This window comes from Choristoneura fumiferana, chromosome 12 (genome assembly GCF_025370935.1).
Source record: "Choristoneura fumiferana chromosome 12, NRCan_CFum_1, whole genome shotgun sequence".
NCBI classification, from domain to species: Eukaryota; Metazoa; Arthropoda; class Insecta; order Lepidoptera; family Tortricidae; genus Choristoneura; species Choristoneura fumiferana.
The window spans coordinates 10,726,675-10,753,987 of NC_133483.1; the positions used below are offsets into that span (position 1 = coordinate 10,726,675).

Here is a 27,313-nt window from a genome sequence, read left to right on the forward strand (position 1 = left end):
TAAAAAATTATAAACTTTCTCAGACTCCTCGTAACTCCGCCTACCTGCACCACAATCGGTCAAAGTGCAGGCCCAGTTTTCACAGTCCATTGTAATAAACGCCCATCGAAGATAATACATAATACGTTTTTTGAACATAGCGTTTCGTTATAAACCTAGCTCTGGGACTGGCAACAAAAAATTTACAATAGGCTTCAGCCTACTCTAGCTAGATGGAACTGGGTCTCAGAAGGTAGAGCAAGATTACATTGTAAGTTAAAGGAAAACATAATAATATTTTCATTTGCAAAAGAAACGAGTGAACTTAATCATTATTTTAAACAATTATATTATAAGTAAAATATTATACAACTTAATCTAATAATCATAGTCAAGGCGGTTTAAACATAATCTCAAACTTAAAATGAGCTAAAAATTAACCGCTTACTTAATTAACTTAGTCTTACTCTTGTATAATATATTCAGTCGTTAGGAAAATAGGCGGTTGTTAAAACAATTTTGATGATACAAATAATTAAGGAACTTATCATGACGAAGCTACGTTGTTTAAATTACGGTTCGCTCTTGAAAATTGCTGTGAAACAAGTGTATTCCCTCCCAGTTACAATTTCAACGGAGTCAACAGATTTTACTGTTTTTTTTTTTTCTGTTATTGTAGTAAATTTTAACGCCCATTACCCTGATCATACTTAATCTTATATCACTAACAGGAAAATCCTTGCGAGCTTGCCATTAATTTACACTTCGATTTTAACGGGCTGTTTCACCACCTATTGATTAATTTTGAGGCCGTCTCCGTCTATTTGAACAAAACAAACAGAGACAGCATCACATTTATCTCTCAGATAAATTTAATCAATAGATGGGGAAACAGGGGGTAAGTCTCTTAATTCATTCTGCTGAGACTAATATTCATCTTCTTTTCCTCGGGCAACTTGGTCCTTTTCTCCAACAAAACATTACATACTTTAATCGAATGACTTGAATATAGTGCAGTTTTACACTTTTATAGAATGAACTATACTTAAGGACAACAAAAGTTAATCATCACAGAACAACTAATTCTGTCCAAGGCCATGGGCGTTTAAAGCCCAAGATACCACGCGGACTTTGTAACTATTTACGACGTAACTGTTACCGCTTATATAACCTAGTTAAATGATCCATGATTTCATTCATAACCATTAATTAAAATCAACTTCATTATCATAAAAAGAACAATATCACATTCAAGTATTCTTATGAAATAATTAAAAGTAAAGTTAATGCGGCCCACTACGTAACACTGCTCACCAACCCATAAAGCGATATATAGGTGAAAAACTTAAGGGCAGTTTCAGACTAGCGTTTTTTCTGCGCGTATACGGTATTTTTGGCATAAGCGCTTACACGCATGCTACATTCGAGTCCATAATTTGGCGAACCAACTTGACAGTTCATTTCATTACACACAAATGTTGCCACAGTTACACCAGTGCTGTAATATCGATATTAAAAAAAAACTTAATATCGATGTTAGAAAAATACTCGATACGATATAATAATAAAATAAATCATTTGTATCGGCCTTTTTTTTTTGCTGTCTGGTAACATTTTCAGTTGTTAACGCGCTTCCAAAAAAGATCTTATACGGGCAAATAAAACGCTAGTCTGAAACCGCCTAAAAAAAGGCTCCTCTTACATGTCGTGTGTGTACATGACTGATACGGAACTTACGTCATATTTCTAATTTGAAACGTCAACTTGTCCTTACGGACATGTTGAGCTTTTCTAATTTTTTTTCCTATCTTGTTGTAATTTCGAGGAAGCTGAATCGCGTGCCCAGATGAAACTTTTTCAAGGTAAATTTCATGATGATTTCTTTGGCATACGTATGGAATGTCAACACGACGTTTGCAGCGAAAAGGTTCCACTCTGGTACGTGATTCAGCTTCTTCGACTGTACCTACGCACCTGTACTTTTAAGTTAGCGGGTTAGCCGAAGCGGGCGTATAGGCAAGGCAGTCTGGCACGAAGAATGGATTACACTCACGCCAGTTTCAGTTCCTTATTATTTAATAAGCTTATATTTCTAATTAAAGTTACTCCTTTGGGCTACCGCAGTCTGAGATTTCCCGTGATTCTTCCGGTTCCTCGCATTCGGCGAGATTGATGGTGAAATCGAGGGTTTTGTCCGTCTCCGAATGCTCGTTTTTGTAGCGGAGGAAGTTGAGAGCCTGGTCGAGGGTGAGATGGAAGCAGTCTTGGCGGCTCGTGTTCAGGACGGAGTTCTCGAGGTCGCTGTGAGTGGTGCGCTTGTACACTAACCCGCGATTGTTGTGGCGCCCCGATACCCTCACCTGTATAGAACAGAAACTTGTATGTGACGACAACCGTTCGCTCTTTAGTATTCCGCAAAGGCTGCACAACCACTAGAGGTGTGCGAGGAAAAAATGAAACCAATATGATTACCTACTTTATATTCATCGTACGTCAGCATAAAAAGGAGCTGGTTACTTTTGTACTTTGTCGTTTTACAGCCACGTACTTAGCGCCATACAAGATTGACAAATGTGTTAATGTGACAGAGTAAAAAGGTACTTTTGATGCTGACCACCATACACGGCCCTACTTTCTTGCATATCTACGGTGGATGCGCAATCTAAACATCAGACTCGGCTAGTTTAGCGCGTAGCATACGGTGCGGGAAATAAGCTTGGCGCGGCATTCTGTGTGGCGTCTTTCACGTTAGCTCCAATATTACAACCGGTACCGCCTCCGCACCGCTCCGCCTCCGCTGTCAGTGGGTTTCTAGCTTTCAGGCCAATCATGAATCTTTTTCATAATTAAAAAGCTAAATCTCACCTCGTAGGTATAGTTCTTGGCGAGTTTCTGCGGCCCGAGCAAGGCGACGTAGACGACGACGCCCCACGTGCGCACATCCACGTGAACGCGCACGTGGAACAGCTGCGTCAGCGCCGCCACCACCCAGTGCTGGTGTTGCTCGCAGTTGACGCGCAGAGACACCCGCTGCGAACATCCGCTGCGATACTGCTGCGGGTGCCGGCTCTGGAATGCAACATCATCATCAGCCGGAACACGTCCACTGCTCAACAAAGGCCTCCCTCAGAACGGCACAATGAATGACAACTCGCCACTTGCATCTCACGATGTCGTCAGTCCACCTGGTGAGAGGCCTCTGCTCTGCTCTGGAGGCTCTGGAATGCAACAGCTGGCCGTCATTATGCTCTATATGTTCGGCCAGTGTCGATTTACCTAAGGGTTACGGTACGGTTATACATTAGTGAGATGAAAGTACACGGCGCTCACTCTAACGCCTATTTGCGTCCTTCAGGTTGGCCCAATATGTAGAGTAGGCATCAGAGAAACAATGCTAACGTTATTCAAAAGCAGCGTATGAATTGAACGCGTTTTTTGTTTATGACACCTTCTAAATCTCTACACGCTTGACAGAGGTGTAGTGTCGTGGTAGCGTAACTTCACGACGGCTTTCTTGAGAAAACAGTGTTCTTCCTTTCATACCGCAGTGCTGGAGACCGGAGTTCGTGGTGTGTAAAAGAGACCGCTGCAGCCCACCCTCACATCAGATCTCTTAGCCGCTTTTTACGATACCTACAAGGAGACAGGACCATTCATTATATTCTAAAACCGGGCGTGACACGGCAAAACTGGTGCCTTGTTTGGTACTTACTGCGTGCACAGTTTGTTAGCAACATGAAATGCTTACATTAAATCAATAGTAATTAGTTCAGTTCAAAAGAAGCAGGCACGGATACTGAATAGCATGCTTTACGCCGCGTTGCCTTCTCAGTCTGCTGACAAAAATAGATCTAGCATTCCTTACGTTGGCCGTATGTCAGATAAGGCAACGCCCCCACCCCCACATGCAGAGCAGTCCAGCTGTTTAATATCTAATATGTATACCTAGTGCCATCTACGAAGACGCGTGATTTTGTCAAAATTAGATATTGTAATAAGAACCACGGCACGCGTCATCGTGAGTGTCTCTACCTTTACGCACGCACTAGTCCCTAAGCTGTTATTTATAGTTCTGTAAAGATGTGAGATTGTTTCTTGGCAGTTGCAGTACAATTTAGAAATAATTATTAGAACAAAGTTTTCGACACTGGGTTAATTTTTGGTATTAATAGACGATTAGTAGATTAGATTTAGATGTGTAGATTTTATGGCTCATTGATATGGACCTCGGCAAAAGTAGCATCTGATATAATAATTTAGTTAACTATACCAGCGTCGCTATAATCTGGGCTCTAGGGCTACATAACCACATTTCGAACCTCGCATTCGCTCATAGGATGTTATCGGATCTCTCGCTCGCAAACTGCTGCAATGTGCGAGCGAAAGGTTCGAAACACGGTATTGTGGCTCCAAAATACGACCGGATAGCCAAGTGGTTAGAGAACCTGACTATGACTATGCGAAGCTTGGGGTCCCGGGTCCCAGTCGGGCAGATGTTTGTATGAATAATACGAATGTCAGATCTCGGATCTTGGATGTTTAAATATGTATTTAAGTGTGTAATTTATTTATATAAGTATGTTTATCCATTGCATGTCTGGGGACGGGCGAAAGAGTCAGTTTATGTTACGGAGGTGCCCACGCAAGAGGTATTAATTGAAGGGATAAACGCAGATTTTATGACAATGAAAGCCGAAATGCGGCTAGCTACCATAACTGTTCAAGTAAGACAAAGATGTCGGGCGTGCATTAGGAACTGGAGAGAGCACACAAACGGGTATATTGCGATTCTAGCCGGTCAAATTGATAAAGTAATAATGGAGCATGATGACCCAGACTACTTTTGTGTGATTTATTAATATATATTAACAAATTGGGTTGCTAAAGAGAGGGCCTTTTGACTTATTATTTTTGTTGGTTTGTCAACATTGATATTGGTTTAAGTTCTTCTGTCGGGCGCCATCGGGTGATTATTATTGTGTCATGATGTAAAGCACATTCTTGTTGTTGTAAATATGAAGAAAATGGGTGCTATAATTTGCTCGTTTCCTTATGCCAGCATGTCAATTAGATGTCATTACAAATGAAGATTTGTTAAAGTTTTACTTTTTATAGTCAGACTTCGAATATTCAGATGACGACGCGACGCACGATGCCATCTAAGAGTCTGAGGAAGACCCTTGGCATTCACCGTCATCATCTAGCTAGGATTAATACGTTTTTTTTTAAATATTTAAAGAAATATATCCTAATAGTAATTGAAAACACCTTATACTGAAACACATAAGAAATAATAAAAATAAAAAAATAGTTTCGACCGGCTAGCTAGAATGTTAAAATACCCCATTGTGGAACAGCTCAAAAAAAATTGTAAGCTAGAACACATTAAGATTGGTTTTTTGGAATCTTTTATAGCACGTGGCACGGAATGCCGAGGACCTTATCTTTCTGGTCTTATTTTTCTGGTTTTTCTATGCATCTATATTTTTCAGTTTGTATTTTCGAGCTAGAAAACAGTTAAGTATGAAACTAAATTCAATATGTGTAACCATTTTTTTTTTTCAAAAATAAAACGATCATAAATAAAGTTGCCTTACTCACTGACTCCGAACAATTTCCGCCCTATTGACAGAATATCCCCGTAATTTGACTCGGATTTATTTATTATCAATGTGTAACATATCGTTAGAATGGTAATAAGCTAGAGAAGTAATTTAAAAATAAATAACTGCTCAATTGTCTTTAGTTTTATAATAATGTCTGAATTTCGAAGTAGGATTTTTTTCACACAATCAGTAATTTTTTGCTATAAAAATCCTCGTACTTCCCTTTGAGACTATCAATTATAATAAAAACTATTATTATTTGAACAAGCATGTATTACCAAGTATTAAATTTTAAAAATAATAATTTAACATGCATTAATAAAAAAGTTACGAACGTTTAAAGGCGGGATTTCGGAAAATCCGTGACCCTTAGGACCCAAGATCCAAGGGAAAAAAATTAGCAAATGACCCCAACAAGATCCCAAAAGAATTTGACGGTCCATGTGTGTCGAACATCCTGTATAACGTGGCGTAGTTACCTGGCAGTGCGCCGGCAGGGCGGCGCGCGGCATGGGCGGCGCGGCCTCGCAGGCGGCAGCGGCACGCGTAGCGGCGCGACGCGCACGACGCCTCGTGCGCGCGCGCCGCGCGTGCCGCACCTCCTTGCCGCACCCATGCCGGCACGGGTACCGCAGTATACCGGCGACCTACCAACAAACGTAAAGTAAGCCCTATGGGTATTCATTCTATCTTGTCATCATCATCACTTACTTCACTTCTCACTTCTTATGTATTTTTTCTAACCTGTGTAATGTGTCACTGCTGTTATAAATAAATTCTTTTCTTTCTTCCTTTCTTTTCATCATATGTAGGACGTTCACTGATGGACATAGCCCTCCCCCATAGACCTCCAGTTGCTTCGGTTGGAAGCGGCCTGCATCCACCGTTACTAAACCCGCCTGTTTCATTTAACACAAACCTGTTTTATTTCTGTCTGTTTTCTACCTCCTTTCCAATATCCGTTCTGTCTGATTTTGGTTACAATTCTTAATCTATGTCCCTGTCGTCACACTCAAAGCGCAATGGCTTAAAGATAGCAATCTCTTTTACTCTCGCGCTCACCGTATCTTTGTTCGTCATTCATTAGCGGATCACGAGACCATGGTGTAGTCTTATAGCTATCTATATGCAGTGCGAACGTTTTGCAAACGCAATATACTAGAAACGTAGCATATCTATACTATGAAATATCATCGGCGAAACTATAAGGGTTCCTTTTTTAGTTGACTACGGAACCCTAAAAAGAACGAGAAATCTACGCCAAGAAAAGTGTTGTTCAACTGAACTCCGTTACTTACTATAGAGGTAAATGTGCAGTTCGAACTCACATTTTCCATGGCGCGGTTCCGCACAGATGAGAAAGCGGTGCGGCAGACGGGGCACGTGTCGAGGCGCTTGCGGCACGTGCCGCACACCAGGTGGCCGCGGCGGCACTGCGTGATCGGGGGCTCCATCCACTCCATACACACTGGGCACTCCAACAGCCCCAGCAGACACTAGGAAGTCAGAAGTTTTTACGTCTTGTGGCCAGTGCTTGACACCGGTACCAAAAATACCGCCGCGATATAAATCGGTATAAACCAGTTTTGTTCTAAATTCAAATTTTAGTACCGGAACTAAAATGGTCTACATATTATATCGGTATTTTGGCACCAGTTTCAAACCCTGCTTGTTGCCTGCCTACGGTAGAACCGGATTCTTTGCAGATAATTGAATTCTATTCGCAAAGTATTCCGTCTGACTGAATATTATTTTGTACATTTCAATTTTCTTCTTTAACGAATTCACTGCCACCGACGCACATTATTATGCGTTTTCGGAACTTCGCCCATAGTGCCTGTCATAATTATTCATACATTTTGAACGCACACGTGCGTCGGTGGCACCAGTGGAAGTCAGGTGGTGAATGCGTTAAACGAAGCGTCCATTGTAACATCGTTGTAGTATTAAATTTAAGGTGAGAATCTAAGTATAAGAACGAATCTATACTTACTTGGTTTAGGGATGAGACAGACTCGTGTGTATCGCCTGTAACCAAGACGAAGTTTTATAAAAACATGCAAAAAATAAGTTCAATATTTAGATAAAATGGTACGCACCTTCCCTTTTCCTCTTCGCTGCCCGTGACTGTTCGCTTGGTTCACTTGTAGACGAGCCTGGAATTTCCTAAAAAACAACATAGTTAGATGTATAAGAGCGTCTCGTTTAACTAATACAAAAGTAAACTATTTTGGCATTTTATTTAGCAACGAACAACTCATCCTGCAGACCCTCGGAAGAGCTTCCTTACAAGCCTGTTGTATTCGGTAAAGAAAGTGGGATGGGGTCGATGGTTAGACACGGTTAGGAAGTGTAATTTGTGTACGAGCTAAGTTGCTTAAGGAGACTGGCAAGTTGTGGGAATGAGTAATGGGTGAGCGGGAATCTGGAATACGACGAGTGTGGGCTTACAGCGGAGCTTTCTTGGTGAAAGGATGCGTCCATTTTTGGATATCGATTAATTGTAGTTATGTGCTTGGCGCTATACTTGAATATAAATATTACATTGTCAGACATTATTAAATGAAGAACAACATGGGTCTGACATGACAGAAGCCAGAATGACAGTGACATGTATGATGTATGGTACTATTCAATGGAAAAAATCAATTGTGTAAACAATGTGGTGACTGACATTGACACTTGACTGACGACTGGCTGACACTGACTGACTGACGTTGGCTCTAGTGATGTGAAAGCTCTTTAAGATACTTCAATCAGCAGTAAATAATTATTTTGAATTTACTCCATATTTCATTATTTAATGTTTTCCTAAGTTTAATTTTAAAAATGGCGAATCACGTATTCTCTTAGTCCTGTTCAAGAGTCATTCACAATGTTTCCATGTCCTTTTAACTTAACATGTTTAATAGCATTTTCACGAAGTTTAGAATTAGGTATATCTTCAAATATATATACCTAACGTTTTTTCCATACAAACTTACACTCCCCTTATACCCCTTTAAGGGTAGAATTTTTAAAATGGTGAAACATGTATATCCACTTATATTTTTTGACGTATATTTTCCCCAAGGTTTATGATGGAGTATTTTAGAATTGAAAGGGTCAGTTAAAATATGGATTAATTTAGAATTTTTGCTGCTTAAGTAGCGTAGTAGAAAAGGCAACCTGAGATATGTGTGCATAGGAGAAATTTGTATCTTGACTCCTGTCCAACGGTGGTGTAGGGTTATAGTACGCAGTACGATTGCTGAGGACCTAGGTTCGATTCCCAGCGCTGGTCTCTTTTTCTGGTTTTTCTGTGCATCCATGTCTCAGTTTGTATTTTCGATATAATTTAGAAGAGGCATTTTTAAATTTACATAAGACAGGGAAATGAGAGTAGACACAGGGAAGTGATTCAAAATGATTGTTTGGTCCAACAATGGACTCCACAGTAAATATGATAAGTACTAGTAAATAGAAATCTACATAATTTCTACTATAATACTCTTTTATCGTCCAACTAGTGGTTTACCCACGGCTTCGCACACGTAAATCATTAGGTCCAACAGCTGAAATACCGGGATTTTTAAAAATTGCCGTGGGAATTCCCGAAAATTAAATCGTGTTTTCATTGACATTACATTAAAAACAATCATGGTAAAATTTCATGACTCTAAGCCCAGCGGTTATTAGTTCGAAATTTTATCCCTATCTCGTGGGAATATCGAAATAAAAAGTAGGCTATTTTATTCCAGATGTCAAACTATCTATATACCAATTTTCATGACAAAGCTGAGCGGTTGTTATTTCAAGATTTTATCCCTATCCCATGGGAATATCGGATAAAAAGTATCCTATGTTATCTAACTTTTCGCCAAATTTCATCCAAATCCGTCCAGCCGTTTCAGCGTGAAGAAGTAACGAACTATTCACTCACTCACTCACAAACTTTCACATTTATAATATTAGTAGGATTAGTAGGATAGTAGGATAGGATTAGAAACCTTTATAAACCTTCATTAAATAGTGTAACTTAACACAAATAATTAATATCTACGAATAAATTAATTTGCAGAGCCAGCCATAATTATCGGTAGGTAAGGTTGGTTCAGTCAAATAATTAATTTTGTTGGTACAGCACTAAATTTCCAGAGACTAGACCGACCATAGACCAACTTCGGTGAGGAAAAAATTATCATGTCAATTTGACAAATATAACGGATTTTCGTCTTCCATTTAATTCTATAAAATAAACATATTTACACGATTATTTAATGATAAAATGATTGTTAAAAACAGTGCTGAGCTCATTGAGATGTGAATATGTTCGGGATGGCGTTTCAAATGTAAGTAACTACGGAGTAATCGTGAAAAAATGCTTTGTTTACACAATTGATTTTTCCATTGAATAGTATTATAGTAAGGAGACTATTGTTGGTTGTAAATGAGTTTGAACCGATGAAGAACACATTTGTATATTACCTACATGGGTTTGTAACCTTCTCTTAGATTATATCGTTAGAGTTAGAGCGTTTTCACATTATCCGATCCGATATTGGTATCAGAAGACGATACGATATCGGGGCAAGTAAAATGTACTAGAGTTTACCCGCGGCTTCGCACGCGTTTACCATTCAATCTGGTACAAGTAAAATTCCCCTAGGAATTCCCAAAATATATACCTATCGTGGTCTTCATTGAGGTTGCGTTAAGAACAAATGTCCAAAGTTTCAAGCCCAACGGTTGAAATTTCAAGATTTTATCCCTATCCCGTGAGAATAGGTATCGGGATAAAAAGTAGCCTATGTGTTATTCCAGACGTGCAGCTACCTACATAGATAATTTCATGACTCTTAAGCCCATCGATTTTTATTTCGAGATTTTATCCACATCCCGTGGAATGTCGGGATAAAAAGTAGCCTAGTAGTAGTAGTCGCATCAATATTATTAGTAGGATGTACGTCTTTAACATTGTCCGGCCCGATACTTATCGGATATCGGAGCCGACACCGATATGTTGGCGGCACCATCGGACGCCCGTGGGCTGTCGGATGATAATGTTTGTAAATGTGCTATGCGTGTATCTAAATTGTCTCTGTGTGCTCAGAGCCCGATGCGTGGCGGCCATTTTGTGTGAAAACAGCACATGGTGTCGGCTATCGGGTGTCGTCCATCGTCATCCGATACTGATATCTGATCGAATAATATGAAAACGCTCTAAGATTAATCTGGGCAACTTATGAGTCTTAACTTAAGATAGATGCCGTCACAAAGCAAAAGAAAATGGCGGATTTGAGACGGATGAATATGCAAATCAGGATTTCCAATATTTATTTTATACAATTATTTTTCTGAGGGAGTCCTATACACAGTATCTTAAACTAAATCCGGAATATTTCTTCAGAGGGTGGGGTTACTTAGAGTAAACACTCCTGTACGTTTTTCGGGATTTCTTATTTGTAGTTGACAAATTTAATATCTCCATAATATGTGTGTGTACCGCGGCAAAGGCGGGACTAAATTTTGAATAAAAAATTCCGATGTAAAACTCACCCAACCATCTGCTGATTCCCAAACAATTTGAAGACACCTCGTTTATCCTACATCCGGCAGTGGGAATTTTGATGATGTCATAATGATCATATGGCAGGTCAGTGTGGGAGTTACCTCGGGAGCGGGCGTCGGGTTGGCGGGCGCCGGCGCAGGCGCCTCCGGCTCTGTATCGATCTCTACGATCTCTTCCTCCAGCGATATGGCACCAGTCGTCATGTTGATAGGCTCAGCGACTACAAAAAAACACTTGCGTTCCAAAAGCTAGTTTACAAATTCTTACAGCGTCATGTCATGTGGCAATTCTATTTTCCTAGGTCAACTCTACCGGGGAAGTTTTAATAAGAAGCTTTTTAAAAAATAAAATTATTAATTTTATTATATAATGGTACAATGTTTTTTCTAACTATACTTTTTATTTAATATTATAACGTAAGTACATGCATTGTCTACATATCCGAAACCAAATTTCAAGACATCCGATCGCTAGAATTTTACACACGTATAGTCGACCAAGATTTGGTTTACCACCGTTTAATGTCATTTGTAGCGCTAAAAACGTCAAAGCCTATTTTCACTCGCAAGCCAATATGAAAATCAGCCTCTTTGTTTGATTTCTGAAGTAGAAACTGTCATTAAAATTGGTAAAGCACTTTCTTGGTCAACCATACATTGGAAAACAAATAAAAGCATGAAAATACAAGGTCTTCATTAAATAACTCAAAACCAGAAAGTAGTTTGCTCAGAATTGAGAGTAGCATCGATTTTACACTATGTTTTAAATTAGGTTGTGTTTGTGTTTTTAAATCCCGTTTTTATTGCGCCCAGTCTAAAAGTAACGACTGCAACAGGCGCCAATTAAATGTTTTTAGCGAGGTTGCATACTATTTAGATAATTTAAAACATACTGGCCGGTTTGCTGACACAGTGTGATTTAGGATGTTCTTCTAAATACGTGACATATATAAATCATGAGTGTACGAGTAAGTAGTTAGAAATGAAGTAGAATTACTGACTAAGTAAAACACACAATCTCTAAAAAAAATGAGGTATTCAGAAATCAACGCAATCAACTAACTTAAAAACAAAAAGTATTTTTGGGTTGTCTGAGGTTTTCAGTTATTTAATTAACACCTTGCATAAGGGAATATAAAAATAAAAATAGGAGCTTAAACGAAATCAATACATATGGATATTCAAGGCAGCCTTCCTTTAGTTAAGATAAGTATAGTCAAGTCAGTCAGTCAGTACCGTGTAGCATTGTCTCTAATATTTTAAATATTTTGTTTTCTATTAGCCAAACATTTGTTCAGTTAAATTTCATCCCAGCCTATATACGTCCCACTGCTGGGCACAGGCCTCTTCTCAGGAGGGCTTGGGCTATAGTTCCCACGCGGGCCCAGTGCGGATTGGGAACTTCACACACACCATTGAATTGCTTCGCAGGTTTTTGCAGGTTTCCTCACGATGTTTCCCTTCACTGCAAAGCTCGTGGTAAATTTCAAATTTAATTTCGCACATGAATTTTGAAAAACTCAGAGGTGCGAGCTGGAGTTTGAACCCACGATCCTCTGCTTGAGAGGCGATAAGTCAAACCACTAGGCCATCACGGCAGTAAAATTTAAGATCAATATTTTCGAGAGAGAGAGAGAGAGAGTTGCTTGGGGAAGGCGTGGTGCAATAAGGGTTTTCACAGAGGCGAAATATCGCTAGATGGCGTTAGTATCGTGAGGTCCGTTTGACACTTGACGTTTACTTGCGATTGGCTCATTTAGTTATTTAACCGGGTGACACTCTATCCCTGCCCGGATAATACTGACATGGAAATACTGACCCTGTTTTTCGTGTACACGCCCATAGAAGCTCTTGTCAGTTTCTATGGGCGTGTACACAAAAAACAGAAGTAGAGTTCCGCCCGCTCGGTCTTTAAAGGGAGCGCTCCGATCTCGGTCAATCGGTCAAATGAACTAGTTCGGTCTTTTAGTTCCTTTAGCTCCGAGCGGCTCCGACCGAAACAGGGAAAAGGAAAGGGAAGGGAGCGAGTTTAGACTCGAATCGGTCATGAACTGAACTGGGAGCTAAAGATCGGAATGTTAAAAAATAAGGAGTATAATAAAGATATAACGTTGTAATCAGATAAAAAAAAAAAAATATTCATCGTAGTGTTTATTTCGTTTAACCGGGTTTCTAAGTGTGGTTCTTTGGTATCATCAAACAAGCGGACAATGTACTATGTAAAATAAATGCGTCTCTCTCGCACTTGAGCAGGATACGCTTTGAAATAATACTATTTGTCTCGTTCACATCGACCGAGCACCGCGCCATGCCGTCCGCTCTGCTCTTTACATATTCGTTTCCTCCTTCACTCGCTCACTCCCAGCTCCCGCTCCGTTTTAGATCCGGAGCCAAAGGAGCGCGGACCGAGACCGATTAAGATCGTTTACGAGGAACTAGTTCTTTTCGGTCCGCGATGAGAATTCATTCTTTTTAGTTCTTAGTTCAGGACCGACTCAAGCCTAAACAGGAGCGGTATTTCCATGTCGGTATTATCCGGGCCGGGAAAGTGTGACCCATTTAACCAATCACGAGCAAACGTCAAACGGACCTCACGATACTAACGCCATCTAGCAACCATATTTCGCCTCTGTGAAAACCCTCATTAGTTGCATGCTCGGCATTGATACCCAAGTCCGGCGCATCCAAAAAACTTCTTCGTTTTAATTTTTTTAAATATATTCTCTCACTTTAGTATTGAACATTGGATCAGTATTTTTTTTTTTTATTTGACTGGATGGCAAACGAGCAAATGGGTCTCCTGATGGTAAGAGATCATTTACTGAAAAATATTCAATACAGTGGTTCCAAACCTTTTTTGGAATTTACTCGTGTTAATTTTGGATTCACCACTTATAAACTACTTAATGCAGAGCAACTTTTGAGTCGCATTTTGTACTCACTATTTGTAGATTTTTTTTATTATTGAAAAACTACGGTGCTATTACAATAATACAACACCTTAACACAAAGTAGATAATATAACAGAGACACCACCTAGTACAAGCAAATGGTATCACCTTGGCTATTCAACTGGCTATATTTCTTTCTTTCTATTTTCCAATAGATGGCACCAGTAAGAACACAAATAACATGATACGTATTGCCATCTAGTGAGACACTAAGGATACGCACTGACAACAACCAACAAGCTCACCAACTGAGCCTAGACGAGTAGAGATACGCATGATGTCTCTGTCTATTTACGTTGTTAGAAGAGAATGGCATGTTTCTCTCAAATAGTTTCGTTCGACGAATGTGTGCAAGCGCGGGGCAAGCCCAGCAAGCGCATTCCGGTTATTCGCCATCTAGCGTCACAATTGCAAAACACAACGAAAGCCTCACAGCTGAAATGTAGCCACGTAGCCTATACTTTCGTATTCTCAATTTATTAATTATGGTGTTTCTTATCTTCAAATTAAGGAGTTGAATTAAGGTTGATGTGAAGTTGTGTTTATAAAATATGCTAGTCTTTATTTGAATCTCAATATTTCTACTTAATTCGGCTTATTCACATTTTATAATTTACAAATGTTAATGGTAGTGCCATCTATTGCTGTTTTTTAGTATTAAATATAGCTTGTAGGGGTTGGTAGGCCATGACCTTAAATATAAAAAATGGCTGTTGTTTAAAAAAAAAAGGACTTTACTAAGCATGTGTCTTGGCACTTGGTTCCACAACGCTGACTTTACTAAGCATGTGTCTTGGCACTTGGTACCACGACGCTGACTTTCAGTGGATCCACAAATAAATTAGTAAGTTAAAACTAAAGTAAATTTAATATGATATTACGGTGAAATGATATAAATTTAAACAAATTTAAACCTAAAAAAGTGTGGAAGAATATAGCGCTCGAAAAAAATTTATAGATATAAAAAACAAGACAGCAAGTCAATATTCAAGAAAATTCACACATCCACATACTTAATATTATATTTAGACAACATCTTACTTAGGTACCTACTTAATTTACTTTTAATGTAAATAATGAACAAGCGTTCCTTGCGTGGTGGGAGATTATCCCGAAAATAAAGAAAAATAGAAACCGGCAACTGCCATGGAAACTAACAGACTTATGCAAGGAACAGATGAGCCGGGGGGCTCACAGGCTTATGGGAAAACAATAATATCTCCTGAAGATATGAGGGTTGCTTGCACATTACTAATTACTTCAAACAATAAGGACAAGTGACTACCGCGCTACCATTTTTGCAAACTGCTACTAAAAATGGCGCAACTAAGCTCTGTGAGGTATTGTGAAGCAACATCTAGCTCAAGCAATCTGGAGTCTATATTTGCAATTTGTTCGCGATAGCAAGCACGACCGGATTGCCATGTCCACATGAGCTTAGAGAGGATAAGTCACTAAGCCTAATACGCATGTCTGTGTTGAAGTAGTCACGAATCCCGTACAAGACCTTAACACGTTAAAAAAATTACTGACAGTTTTTCTCAAACAGCAGCCCCTTATCTAAGATCACTCCCAAGATTCTGGCCAAATATAATATAAGGCAATTTGATGCCTTTTCCCGAGAATTTGTAGTACATTCTAAAGGGTTCATGACCAGATTGTTATTCCCACAGCACTCGGCAATCCGCCTGAGATCCTGGTTTAACCTTGCAACAATTATGCTGGTGTGTTTTGGCTTAAATTAAATATAAATTTGTAAGTTATCTGTAGCACAAGTGACATTTACAAATACGAACACTGTCAATTATATCCACGCCCGGCTGTCTAATATGAACAATAGGACCCAAAATGCATCCCTGCGGCAACCCTCTGGTAACCAAAGACCGATAACGACTGATGGCATGTTATTCGTTACCCCTCACGAACTACAATTTTACCCCTTTGGGGGTAATTTCTCCGGGTTCGGAACCATTACTACAAGGGGTAAATGAGCAGGAGGGTAACAACTTTGCTGTTCCGCTACTCTCTGATAAGTTTCTGACATTCTATGTGGCAGAGCGTTTATTTCAAATATATAATTGCTATGGGATGTACTCGTAGACCGTGATTACCTTTAATGAGCTCCTGATAATTCGCCGATTCACCTGCATGCATCATGATGGCAGGTAGGTAGACTGAGGAATACCACAGTACGTCCCATAACAAATAATATTCAATGTAAATAACCATAAGCCATTAAAAAACACATCACATCTGTGATATAAAATACCAGAAAATTATCAGATAATGATGAGACAGGTCCTTAAAGCCTATTCAAATGTAATCGGTATCCGCTACTACCCTGGGTAGCGGTAATACCAAAGCGGATTTCACGCATATTTGGAATGACAATTTCGCAGCTCTCATTAAACCAGGCCCTATATATAGAAGTACTATGAAGTGCAAAATTCAAACTTCGTACCTATCTTGCCGACCCGCTGACGCTTATATTTTTTAATACGAGAGTGAGTGAGACACGATACGATTCGAACTTCGATTTTGGAATTTCGTTTTAGTACGAATCGCGCCGCGCGCGCGTACTGCATATATTCCACGAAACATAGATTTCCTCCCGCACCCGTGCACTACCTACTGTCTCCGGTATAAATAACGAATATCGATGTGATTTGAGCAGCGCGTTATTCGCATTCGTACTCGTTGTTAATCATATCGTATTCGTTGGGATATCACTACCGGCACCGATAGCGGCAACCGCCTAGATTTGAATAAGCTTTAAGTCTTAAATTACCTTCGATTACTGTTTCCACGTAATCGTCAGTTGTACTCGGTGAACCAACACGCACCTCCATATCTGTACAAACATTACTTTGGAATAAAAATGAAAAAGTATCTTATGCATGTAAAATCCTGAATCTATCCCGCAACCGAGTGTAGAAACATGAAATTTTGCAGTTGCCCCGGTGTTCCTAATACAACGCAAATGAAGATTACGACGTTAATTTCCAGGTATTCGCGTGGTAATTTAGTAAAATGCTGGAGTCCCACTGCCAGACCTGAGGCCTTATTGCCTTGAATCATAATCGTTTCCACCACACTTTTCTCATACGATATAAGATGAGGGTGGAAAGAGATAGTCAATGCGATCACGAAAAGCAGCGCGTTAGGATATACGGCCTCTGATCTTAAAGCAGAGTTTAATTTGCAAGAAAAATCGTACAAGTTGCATTACATTGCGTGCGAGGCCGTAAAGCCAACGAGTTTGTAGTGGTCAATCGAGCGCCGCAATGTAATGTAACTTGCACGATTTTTTTTGCAAGTCTAAACTAGGCTTTATGGTTCACGAGAGCATAGCAGCAGGTAAAACCTAGTATTAAATAAATATCACGGGACAATTGGCACCAATTGTCCTAGTCCCAAAGTAAGCAAAGCTTGTGTTACAGACTTAAATGCATATTACCACCAAAAACTCGAGAACATTCGTGCGTTTCATACAAATATCTGCACCGACCAGGGATCGAACCCGGGACCGTCGCCAAGTATTCTTATAAATGTATGAAGATTCCTGACTTTGATGTTATAAGAACTACACACCAAACAACAAAATACCTATTTTGAACAATCAATAGCTAGTCGATAAGAATAAAATTAGAAGAATAAAGTACCTAAACATAACTTAACATTTGCCTTGATCATTATCTAACATGCGCTCCTTACCGTCTTAATATCATAAATGCGAAAGTTGGATGTTTGTTATTCAATCACGCAAAAACGGCTGTTGTTGAATTTTGGCACACAGTTAATTAAGAACTTGGATTAACACAAAGGAACTTTTTATTCCGGTAAATTGTATAATTGCCACGGGATAGCTATAAACGAAATCTTCGCAGACGAAGTCACTCTCTATATTGTTTATATATGTATGTGCTTTGTGATTGAGATATAGGCAGACGCATAAACTAGATAGTAAGTAAAATAAAGAGAGAGTCATACCTTCTTCTGACAGCTGAGAGGTGTTAGTCCCGTTTGGAGCATCGGAACGCTCCGGCCGAGCAGTCCTCACCAGCATCAGTTGACGTCCGCCCGATGCTGGGACGAAAAATAAATTAGTAGGGTTGCCAGACCGCATTGTCCAATTGTCATTTTCCTCTGAAAACTCTACTTATTAAAAAATTGCTAGGTACTCAGACAGTTAATTAACTGCAGTAGAATGATAGCATCAACTGTCATTTTGTGAAATTATGACATTTAATTTAATAGTAGTTGAGTCGATAATCTTAAAGAATGATTTGAACATAGAACAAACGAAATCTTTTATGATTGATATACCATTCTTAGTTAACGTTTAACTTAAGAAAAGAAGGAATATATAATTAGGTAGTCAGCGTCAAAATTAATAGATGATTTTCGTACTTCATGAACTGTTCGTTATGTAACGTGGCTCGGCTATAAAACAAAGCAAAGCAAAAGATATAAACGCCATTTTTGACGTTGACAACATGCGTAATATTACTTCTATTTTACCCAAAATTCGTCAGGAATTTTCTTAGATTTTTTTGAAAAACCAAAAAGATTTTCGGGTCGCCGAACGGTATTGGACCGCATACCAATACCAACTAGACCACCGGGGTTATCCAACCAGCCGAAAATCAGAATCGCTTGTATACACCAATATAGCGTATGGAGCCATCTATCGCAACTTTCAGAAGTCAGACACGAATTTTCAGAAGACTCAACACGAAGCGTAAGAAATAAAGTACAACTTCCAGATTTCTAATAGTATTAAGTTTTATTAGTATTTTATTTTATTGCCGATCGAAATCGAAGTTTTTCGAAAATGTAATTCGTTTTAAAAAAAAAAAAAATGTCAAAAAAAATGTTAGATTTCGTTCAGCTAGCGTGTAACTCACAGATATAGATTATACTAGATAACGCATACACCTTAATCTGTATGAAAACCAACCGGGTCACTTTTTTATATCTACCGTGACGTCTCAAAAGCGCATTAGCGATCTGAATTCGCCGATGTCCGCACAAAATCGATTCAAATGCGCCGCCCGCCCGCGCCATGGGGCTCGAGTCAGTCACTAGTCATGATTAGTCAGTTAGCGATCAGTCTTTGTATGGGGCCAACCCCGACGTTTGGTCGGGGTTCGGACACGCGAATTAGATCCATTTGCGTAATCTAGTGTAATCTATATCTGTGGTAATACTGATAAAAAAAATATTAAGAATTTTCTTAGTAGTCCCTAAGTTTGATAAATGTTATTCTTTTTTGACATTAAGTGTGAAGGCCAGTTAAGTATTATACACGATAACAGCCAAAACACGAAGATTGTCGGATGTTAGGGGTAAAATAGAAGTACTTATGTATTTAAAGTAAACTATGGTCTCAGGATAAATGGCACCCAACATCGAGACGTGTGTCCGACAAAGATAGAAGTCATGGATACCCCAAACTTTATTCATGCATGCAATAGCGACTACATTTGAAAAACGAAGTCTGTTTTTTTTTTCTTTCAAACCATATTTTATACATGAGCCGTCCAATTTACAGTCAAGATCATATATGTACCTACATTATCAAGATGTCAAAAATATCTATACATCTTTATGCTACTAGCGATAAGGTCCATTTGTATACATATATTTGACGCTATGGCTGTATAGATATTTATGCCCTCGACCGTACAGCACATTGTACAAAGTAACACTTAGAATATTTGCCCCGACTATAAAATCTTATTTAATTAATAAGTTTTTTTTTATTGATCCAAACTCTCAGTGTACATCCTGGGCAATTTGGACATGAAAATGTTTTTAATTTAACACTGGGCGTTTAGTTGATCTCGAGTTTATTTTTTGGGCGGCACGATTTTATATCCATACACGTGAATAGACGTACAGCTTAAGTTACTAGGCATCAGGAAACATGCAATAATTTCTTAAGATTGTATTCAAGTTTGGCCACAATATACCGTTCGCGTTCCTATTTGCGTTCCTGGCTTCGTGTTCCTGTATGCTGTGCCTTAACGCATATTCGATAGATTCCCTGATACTCTCGTCGCTTGGTACTTTGCGTTCTACAGCTGCAATTAAAATATACAAAACGAAAATAAAATAAAGGTAATAAAAAAAAAAAAAAACAATTTTGAAGCAAAAGTCGCAAGTGCACGAAACGAGATTATGGTAAATATAAATCAGTTCTATCCACGACTGAAAGTCAGTCGTCTCGTGATCATAACGCATGCAACTGTGCCGAAATATCGAGCTTCTCTAAAATCAAGGTAGGTAAGCGGAACAAAACCCGAATTTAAATCATAAAATTAGTAATGACCGCGATAGTCTAAAACATAAATCAGTTAATTTTATAGGTAAAATAGTTATTTTTAATACGTAATTTAATTATCTAAATTTTGATTTCTGTACGAAATTTTAATAAAAAAATGCAATTGGTTTACCGTTTTTTTTTTCATCTTATTATTTATTACTTTATTGTGTGCTATGACTTCACTGGAATTAAACGTTTTAAGTGGAGCATCACTCCCCATGTTTTGAATGTTGTAAAAACGAAGACCGTTTTTTTTTTTGAAATCCGAAACCCGGCATGAATTTAAATAAAACTTTATCCATATCTGAATACAAGTAAAAGTACAAGCTACTTATGAAAGCGTCAGAAACATGCAACAATTTATTTATTATTTTTTAGTAATAATCCAATTTTGTTCACAGAATGCCGATCCTACTTATCATTCTCATATGTTCCCGGGTTATTTCCTTGACAACTTGTCGGAGAGACTTCGTGGGACGTGTACCCGACGTGCTTGGTGTGTCGTTGTTTACAGCTGTAATTAAAATATAAAGAACAAAAATAAAATAAAGGAAATAAAAAGAAAATCTCAATTTTGTCGCATATTCAGCCAATGCGATTAACATACCTATCATCATTTCAGTTGGTAAATTAACTTTATTTTAATAATTATAAATTAAATTTCATTTTTTTTTATTTTGTTTATTTTTTTTTTGTTTATTATGTCCTTGCAAACTATATCGAAACATTTGCAGTTGGTTTGGATTATACGTATCTTAATTACTATCCTATTTCATTTTTTGTTACTAACGTAACGAGTGAAGCGGAGCGTAGCTCCCGCCTTAGCCTTCGATGTTAGGTTTTTTTTTTATAGTAGCCAGGATAACTCCCAAAAAAATAGGTAGGGAAAATAGGTTGGATGCCATTCAATATGTTGCTAAATTATGAAGGTACTCCAATCAATACATTTGTCGAAAATTAATGTTTCAGCTTTTTGATGTTAGGGCTAGTGAAATTAGGTACAACGTAAATTCGGAATGCTAAAATTAGGGCTAATGAATATTCAGGAAAATTAAAAATATGGCTTTTGATTTTAGGGCTAGTGAAATGATGGACAGCGTAAATTCTAAATGCTAAAATTAGGGCTAATGAATAGTTAGGAAAATTTAAAAATCGACTTTGATTTTAGGGCTAGTAAAATGAGTGGTGGTGAAAATAGGGTTTCAATTTTTCGGGCTACCATAGGAGAACCGTTTTCAATAGCAGAATAATAACTACAGAGCGTGGATATGGTATACGGGCGAATATTGAATACTAAAACAGCGTTAAGTATAAAATCTAAAGAATTAATCAAATAGCTCTTTTTAAAAAGAGAATAAATCAAATTACATACAAAATAAACTAACTCGCGTGATTAACAACTGTCATTGCGTATTCACAGTTGTCAATTACATCCTGTCGTTTTTTCTAAAGATCGAAAAACTAAAATATACGAATATTTTAGCTGTACGTAGTATGTTCCATATACGGATGGTATGTGTACGTACGTATTAAAGTACGAACTGTTTGAAAGTACGGACTTCAAAACAGTTAGTCCTTCCCATCTGCAAGATTCTTGTTTACTACGTCGTGTACCTACTTGAATTACTTTTGAAATATTTTGTTCTAATTGAGAGGTAACATGGTAAAATTCGATCCCGTCCACAGTAATTCCAGCAATTACCTGTGATACCCCTCGTGTTAGCAGGTGTCCATGGGCGGCAGTGATTGCTTCCCATCAGGTGATCCGCATGTTCGTTTGCCCCTCTTATATCAAAAAATAAAAATTGCGTCATTTGCGTCTCCAGCTGGACGTACCACAAATGGACCCGCTCGCTAGAAGGGAGATACGCGTCCTGATCGGCACGCACTGTTTGGTGACTCATGTTAAAAGTTTTTTTAACTCGAACCAATGACACGATAGTATTATGGGTCTTCCACAAGACGTTGACGATTTAAAAGTAGTTGTAGAAGCAGTATTGTAAACAACGTACATATACATAACTTGGTCTTAAAACGCTCGTGGTGTCTTACATATACAATAGCTACTAGCTATTGCCCGCGACTCGGTCCGCGTAGTATTCGTTTATATAGCTAACCCGCGGGAGCTATGCAATTTCCCGGGATAAAAACTATCCTATGTCCTTCCCCGGGACTCTTAACTATCTGTAAACCGAATTTCAGCGGTTTAGATGTGATTGATTAACAAACATCCAAACATCTTCACAAACTTTCACATTTATAATATTAGTAGGATATTCGGCTGCGGTTCGTATCGCTCGCTACCCACGCCAACTGGTGTTTTAAGACCTCACTTTTACAACAGTTGCATAAAATACTATTATCTTTTACTTCACCGGGACAAAATGTTAAATGTAGAAAGAGTCGCGAGTTAGTGTATTGTGAAATGGAATGCCAATGAAAGAAACAGATAATGAAACGATTCACCGACGCAATAACTGTCATTTTCTCTCGTACTAAAATATTTACCCTTCTCTTTTTATCGTTCCTATGAAACCCATAACGTTTTCTTGAAGCTCGTGTGATAAGGCCAGTAAATCGTGCGAGTAGCATTACATTACGGTGCCGCAGGCCTAACAATCTTGTTCACTTACTCTTTACTCACACCGTGTCATCTTTACATAAAAATGTATGTCGTTAAAACAGAACTAGTAACAAGAGGAATATAAATGTCACGCGTGTTAAAAGCATGAGACACATATCTCGTTAAAAATAATGATATTTATTTTCCCGGCTCTACTTATAAAGTAGTGCCGCTCAAGTTATGTTTAAAAAGAATTACATTCTACTGTTTTACTGATTTTTTAAATTATTTTTTGTAGTTCAGCAAATACGACGAATTTTATGATTTAAATTTGGGTTTTGTTCCGCGTACCTTATAAAATTAGTAATGACCGCCATAGTCTAAAACATTGTGAAATACGACGAAAACACAAAAAGTGTTGACTGATGAGATTACAGGAATTACAACCGGTAACATTTCTAGTACTCTTTTTATTAGTCCCACGTTTGTTAAGGGCTTAACGTTTTAAACTTTCGTGATTTTCACTCATAGTCAAAATACCGACGTACCGTAGGGCGGGCATCGCGCCGGTTGGAAGAGGCGATTGTTTGACGCAATGAGGTCCGCGACCGACGAAGGCCGCGCGGCGCGAGAGGGCCCCGCACTGTTCCTGCAACTGTAAGTGAACTTTAATGCTCATAATGGTAGAATTTCACAGCAATTGAAAACATTTAAACATCATTGTGTATCAGTCATCATCAGTGAGCTGCATCTTCAGCCTAATCTGCTCTTGCCATCAGGTGAGATCAATCGTTTTCAGTTTTAAATGTAAAAAATCTTCATTTGCTTTAAACAACACTATTTTTAAATGAATGCTTTCATAAAAACGTACAACAGGCATAGTCTTTTGGCACTGGCGCTGTAACATTTACCGAGGATTGGTCCTGGAGGAGTTGCCCATGAGTGTCCAGAAGAAGCGATCGCGGTCAAGACGGTTCTGGCGCCGCGCGGGAGACGCCACAGACGACGGCGGCGGCGCGGGCGGTGCGGGCGGCGTGTTACCTGCAAAGTAAAATAGGTACTTAAGGATCCACGACATTACAAGCTGCAGCACTGATTGGAAGATACAAGCAATTAGGCCTACGCGTCTGTTCCAGACGAATTTTGGCGTGTTGCCTGTGCACAACGTCTTTGGTGGCTGACTAGATCGATGCGTGCGAGAGTGACATGTTCGTCCACAGGCCTGACAAGAGAAGTTTGCGGAGGTTGGTGTAGACCCCCCTTGATGCCGTTTCTGTCTCTTGTCAGCAACCATATATCAATATACAATTCAAAATTGACACCGATTATTGCAGGCATAAGGTCGGATTTGAATATAAAAACAAAAAATCTATTATAATAGCGTCACTTATGAAGCATAATGTTAGAAGTCACAGTTTTCACAAAAAAATGTTTTATCAATATATTTAAACCTTAAAATATATTTTAAACTGTATGAAAATAAAGGTACAAGTAGGTAATCTGTCCAAGGAAAAAAAAACCGTGATCTTAACTATAATAATTTGGTAGTTATAAGCAAAACTATTAACCAATTTTATTTCTGCTCTGCTGAAAAGTTGAGAAATCCCACATCAGACCTTATGCTACTCGAATCGAGAAATATGTTGTTACCTTCTAAAACTTATAAAATGATGTTAATTGCTTTTGATAGGAAATTTCAGTGGTCTAGGAAGTTCTATAAATTTTTCGGTCTTCCAGTTTTTTTTTAAAGTAATTTATGTCATTGAACTATTATCAAATATTTAAAATGCACAAAGACATCTGTATATATCATACAACATTTTTATAAAAAAAAAAAACAATAAAAATATTAAGCATGTGAGCAGTTGAGCACCCTAAAACCATAGAAAAAAAAGAAACTTTAGAAGCGTTTAGATTATAGATTAGATTCAAGTTTTTTTCTGAGTATTAATAAAGCTCTTTAGAATATGTCTTCTTGATATAAAATCTATCTATGCTAGGAGTAAGTAAATAAAATAAATAAATAAGGAAAAACAAAAAAATATATGTATGTCTACTAGTTAACATTTTATTTATATTGTTAGGTTCAATAAGTACCAAAAACTCATCGCTATGAGGTTATAGTAGCGGGAAAATTAAAACATATTTTTTAAATACATAATTAAGGATTTATTAAAAATTCGAAGGAAAACTAAAAATCGCCATAACTCCGTTTCTAAGCACAATTGCACTTCGGGAATTCTACTCTTACAATTAAAATAGTTTGTGGTGTCCCATAATACAAACAAAAGAAGGATGTCCGTTTTTGGGGTCCTTTTTCATACTGTGCATGGTTACAAATGTAAGAATAATATGAAATCTTGTGTTTGCTAAACATTCCTAAAAATAAAGCTCTAGTAACAGAAAAAGGACAAAGCCACTTGTCACATTTTTTTCAACCTCATCCCTTGAGTTTAGGCTTTCACAATTAAAAATAAGCTTATCTAATTATGTTTTTCAAATGGTATGTACTTAATAATTTGCAAAGGGACCACAATTTGAACACTGTTCTACCAATTGAGAATGGAAATAAAATATTAATACATTTTAATTTGATTGATAATTTATTAATCTGTTAAAGTAGATGTTCAAATATGTCCACATTAAAATGTAATGTAATTTGACTGTGAACCTGCTAAAGATAGTAGGTTAACACATTATAAACTGTTTTGACTGTAATATTAGAGTAAGAGTAAGTAAGTAATTTGCGAATAGAAAGATGTAATTATATTTCTGACTATGCTAGTAAACAATAGAAGTTTATTACCACTTGTGCCAGGTGCATTAGCAACACTGGGTCGAGGACGGGCTGGGAGCCCTGACAACCGTGACAGGACACGAATTTCAGGCAGTATGGGATTTTCTTCTTCTGCAACAAAATTAACAATCTGTTTACAATTCATTCCTAATCAATAGTTAATGTATATAAATATAACTTACCAAACTAACAAAGTCAAATTCAAAAACAACAAACTGCACAAATTCAAGTTAAATTCAAGGTTGCATAATAATAATTACTAAATAAGCTTCATATAGGTTAATTATTGCTTTTAAAAAACAGACAGTAAATTCAAGATAATCTAAACATACCTAGTTTAAATTTATTATTTATTATATGGTGTTTAGATTTTGAATATAATGTAAGCAATTTAAATTCGAACCCTCAAATTAGCTACTTACTTCGTTTTATCCATTACCAAATGCAACAAATAGAAGAAAACATAAATATAAAATACCTGAACTATCTTGTAACTCTTCCTCTTGCACGCCATTATTTCTACAGCTCATAGTTAAGAATTGGGTTCCGGTTAAAATTAAAGAGAAACACTGACTAGGCCAACTCGAAGAGCTTGATAGCGTCGGATTAGGGAATATGAGGGTGGCTATTATGATCTTGCCGTGTTAGTTAGGTTAATTAATGCCGGCTAAAGATTTATACCACACAGCTAAAAAGAAAATAACATGGATATACTTCAACCAAATCAAGATCCTACCATCGGAGCAGACAAAAGCCAGACGCTACACAAACAAATAAAGTAACGAGAAGTAGAAGTAGAGTGGAATTCAGTTCAGTGGAAGTGTGTGTGGTGTTTTTCTTTATCGATACGTCAACGTCAAATATGACAGTCAGTCAAGTCAATGCCAATGCCAGTTTTAAAGCGTTTTACACACGCGACGAGGCAAGGCAAAACGTATTCAAGTATTCATTCTACCTGCGAGTAACTTGCATGTGAAGGCAATGTACTCTGTGGTGAACGCCAATATTTGCTGAACTTTAGCGAATAAAGCTCCACAAGGTGTACAAACAGTCGAGGAAACTGAATCGCGTCTTGGATGAAGGATTGGTTAGATACCGCCGGCGTACTTGTCAAATGCGGCAACAAATAGTACGCCGAATTCGGCGTACCCGAGCCCGAGTCGAGTCAGTCGCGTTGCGAACTGCGTAAGGTGCATGTATTCAGTATTCAGTATTCATTTATTTGGCAAAAACATAAGACTTATAAATACTAGTACTTACAGCAATTATGCACCCTGGTAGGGTATAGCCACAATTATTATGTATGAAATTATAATCTAATACACAACTAAAAGCCCTGCCTAAAAACTACTTAAAAATACTAGACTTAAAAAAAATATATTTCTATTATTGAAATTGCACAAAGTTAAATTATGTATTAGGTATGGCACGATAATAATTTGTTTCTACCTAAATGTGTATTAATTTAATATAATATCACAACAAATTTATTTCTAAACAAACAAATAAAATATCTATATTTTTATTCATTTAAAAAGT

At 37.9% G+C, this 27,313-nt stretch overlaps 1 pseudogene; it reads right to left on the reverse strand.

The window, feature by feature from the left end:
* On the reverse strand, window positions 1-27,079 carry LOC141433283 (uncharacterized; annotated as a pseudogene).
* Window positions 27,080-27,313: the final 234 nt, after the last annotated feature.